This window comes from Sorghum bicolor, chromosome 3, assembly GCF_000003195.3.
Source record: "Sorghum bicolor cultivar BTx623 chromosome 3, Sorghum_bicolor_NCBIv3, whole genome shotgun sequence".
Taxonomy (NCBI): domain Eukaryota; kingdom Viridiplantae; phylum Streptophyta; class Magnoliopsida; order Poales; family Poaceae; genus Sorghum; species Sorghum bicolor.
Window position 1 is genome coordinate 38,361,691 of NC_012872.2, and position 3,837 is coordinate 38,365,527.

The following is a 3,837-nucleotide window of genomic DNA, read 5'->3' on the forward strand; positions in this document are numbered from 1 at the left end:
AGTCCACAGGCAGTAATATGGTGCCGATGGCTAGATAAGAAAGTCTGCCGATGACTATGGCAAAGGATTTGCCGATGATGCAAAGGAGGAGTCTGGAAGCTGCCGGTCGTTATGTGGAGGAGTTTCGGTTTGTCACGAGGGATAGTTTTGTTATTTCCTTAATTATTTGCATTGTTTTGTATACGGATTCCGTGTAATTTGGAGTTCGAATTCTAATCGTGTCTGGTTGTAGCTCTTTGAGCAGGGTATAAATATAGACCCTAGGGCCTTGTAATAATCAATCAAGAAATCAATCAAACACACGTTTTTACTCATATTCCAGCATTTACTTTTCGACGACTTCGTCATACTTTTTCCTTTTGTTACGAGTTCTTAGGAATTCGTCGACTTAAGCTCAGCGTGTTCTCAAGTTCCGCGTGAGTACCTCTTAGCCGTGACATCCGGGCGCATCGCTGTTGTCAGGACTAAAGTATTCGAGTTATCACCTTTGCCGATAGCAAGGTCAAATCGGCTGGCACGCCTTAACGTTTGAATCGGGTATTAGCCCTTTGTGTTTGCAGATCAGTTTTGCATCAACACCATCGACTACCCGGAAAGGGTAGAAGAATGGGACCTATTCTAGGACATACAATGCATTACAGACGTATGATCATTACCCTTCAACCGGGTTATTCTATTCCACTTCTAGATAGAGAAACGAACTAAAGGAGAATACTTAATAATACGGCGAAACATTTATACAAAACACCTATCCCGAGCACACGCAAGGGAACCGTAGACAGGCAAGTGAAATCCAATCCACGAAATAAATTGATCCATGGACGGCACCGTTGTGGTAAAGGTCGTAATGCCAGAGGAATCATTACCGTAACAATAGGACCTGGGGATTTCTTGGTTCATCATGCTATTGCTCTAGGTTTGCATACAACTACATTGATTTTAGTAAAGGGTGCTTTAGATGCACGCGGTTCCAAATTAATGCCGGATAAAAAGGATTTCGGGTATAGTTTTCCTTGCGATGGCCCAGGGCGCGGCGGTACTTGTGATATTTCTGCTTGGGACGCGTTTTATTTGGCTGTTTTCTGGATGTTAAATACCATCGGATGGTTACTTTTTATTGGCATTGGAAACACATTACATTATGGCAGGGCAACGTTTCACAATTTAATGAATCCTCCACTTATTTGATGGTCGGGAGGAAGAACCGGTAATAAGCACAAAACCATCCATTCTGGTTCTACATTTGTTTGAATAAAATGTTTCGCCAATTGCATGCGTCTAATCAAAAAAACTTTTCTTATTCGTCTTTTTCTATCTTCCCATTCATCTCCACTATACCCCTCGTCTTCTAATTCCTTCCATTCTACCAAAGAATTCTCTATAATAATTCGCAAATCTAAATCCGCTAATTGTTCTCTAATAGCACCTGCTCCTGTTGCAATTTCCCGATTTCGAAATGTTGCAAAGCCTGGGGTAGAAAAAAAGGGAGAAATACTGTGGTTACAGGATGAAATTTCATCCTCGAATAAACCCCGTAATCGTAAGAAAGTAGGTTTTTTAGCGCTGGGCCTAGCAAAAGAGAAATCACCATATACTAGGCCCTCCAATTTCTTAAGGGGTTTATCTAAAAGATTCGCAATATAACTAGGAAGACCTTTCAAATACCACACATGAGTCACTGGACATGCTAGTTTGATGTATCCCATTTGATATCTTCGTATCCGAGAATCAACAAATTCTACCCCGCATTTTTGACAAAATCTTTCGTCTTCGTTTTCAGCTACGCTCGCTCGAGAGTTTCCACAAGCACAAATTCCGCTTTTATGGGTCCAAAGATTCTTTCGCAAAACAATCCATCTTTTTCTGGTTTATCGGTTTTATAATGAAAAGTGGAGGGCCTTGTGACTTCGCCAACGACTTCCCCATTAGGTAGGATTTTTTTAGCCCAAGCCTTTATTTGTTTAGGGGAAACGAGTCCAATTTGAAGTTGTTTATGTTTATATTGGTCAATCATAAAATAGAAATAATAAAAAAATTTATATTTATTCCGATCAAACATCCTCCCTATTAACCCGGAAGTTCTTCTCAGATACAAGGAAATGGTTCAGTTCTAGAGCCAAAGATCGTAGTTCTCGAACGAGCACTCGAAAAGATTCTGGCGGATCCTCGTCAAATCCAAGTTGGTGAAGATCATGATTTGGGCTGGCATAGTAGTTATTACCTTTGCAATTGCGGTTCGAATCTATCCGATCTTTATCTTTTTGCTCAAAGAACGAATAAAACCCCTTGTTGAAGCCCTTTATGATAAGCTTCCCTGGATCTGGGAAGTTTCTCTTTCACGGTATTGGGATCGTTTGATCGATTTCCTTGATCGCTACTTATGGGCGTGCGCTCAAAGGATACAAACAGGGATTCACAAACAAAAAGGGGAATTCGTAGTCACTTTTTCCTGTCGCGTAAAAAAAAGGCTTTACGCGAGAGCAATAGAGGTTGGGATACATCTATCTCTTCTGAGCAACCTCTTTTGGATTCTTAAGACCACCCTTGCAGTAGGATACCGTCTGCTTTAGGTTCTTTATTATCTCCTTCGAGGGGTTTTTAGGATCATTTGTCAAGTTTGATCAGTACTATAATCCTAAGTATTTTATTGATTAGGCGGCACCCAGATTTGAACTGGGGGTAAAGGATTTGCAGTCCCCTGCCTTACCACTTGGCCATGCCGCCAAAAAATCCGATCTAAAATCGAGAAAAGAGCAAGTATTCATCCACATTTTTTTACTAATTACTAAAATTACTAAAACCTTTTTTTCTTTTATCTTGAATCTAATTCTACTTACTTTCTTTTTTCGAATCTTTTTCAAAAAATCAATTTCTGCTTTTTTGGATCCAGTTTCGCTTATTCTCCTCGATGGATTCTATCTTAAAACACACATTGCTAACACTAGAAAACTTCCCGTTTCTTTCTATTCTATTGAGATGACAAATAAGAAAAAGTCCCGTCGCTGTCTCGGCTGTGCTACCGGAGGCTCTAGGGAAGTCGGAGGAGAGAGCACTCATCTTGGGGTGGGCTTACTACTTATATGCTTTCAGCAGTTATCCTCTCCACACTTGGCTACCCAGCGTTTACCGTAGGCACGATAACTGGTACACCCAGAGGTGCGTCCTTCCCGGTCCTCTCGTACTAAGGAAAGGTCCTCTCAATGCTCTAATGCCCACACCGGAATAATGGACCGAACTGTCTCACGACGTTCTGATTATCCGCAAAAAATTACGGTAGAGCGTGTTATGAGTGTCTACGCAGTGGACTTGATTTTACCAAAGATGATGAAAACGTAAACTCACAACCATTTATGCGCTGGAGAGACCGTTTTGTCTTTTGTGCCGAAGCAATTTATAAAGCACAAGCCGAAACCGGTGAAATCAAGGGGCATTACTTGAATGCGACTGCAGGTACATGCGAAGAAATGATTAAGAGAGCTGTATTTGCAAAGGAATTAGGGGTTCCTATTGTAATGCATGACTACTTAACAGGAGGATTCACCGCAAATACTACTTTGTCTCATTATTGCCGCGACAACGGCCTACTTCTTCACATTCACCGAGCAATGCATGCAGTTATTGATAGACAGAAAAATCATGGTATGCATTTCCGTGTATTAGCTAAAGCATTGCGTATGTCGGGGGGAGATCATATCCACTCCGGTACAGTAGTAGGTAAGTTAGAAGGGGAGGAAGGTCGGAATCAGCAATTGATAAAAAAGAAAGGATATGGGCTCGCGTGAGTAGAAAACAAAAGATATCTATTTTAGTTCTATCATCAGCTATGGGTTCGAATCT

General features: G+C 41.1%; 1 non-coding gene across 1 annotated transcript; it reads right to left on the reverse strand.

Moving 5' to 3' along the window:
* Window positions 2,654–2,724, reverse strand: TRNAC-GCA. Its single transcript has one exon. It is a non-coding gene; the product is annotated as a tRNA-Cys (tRNA).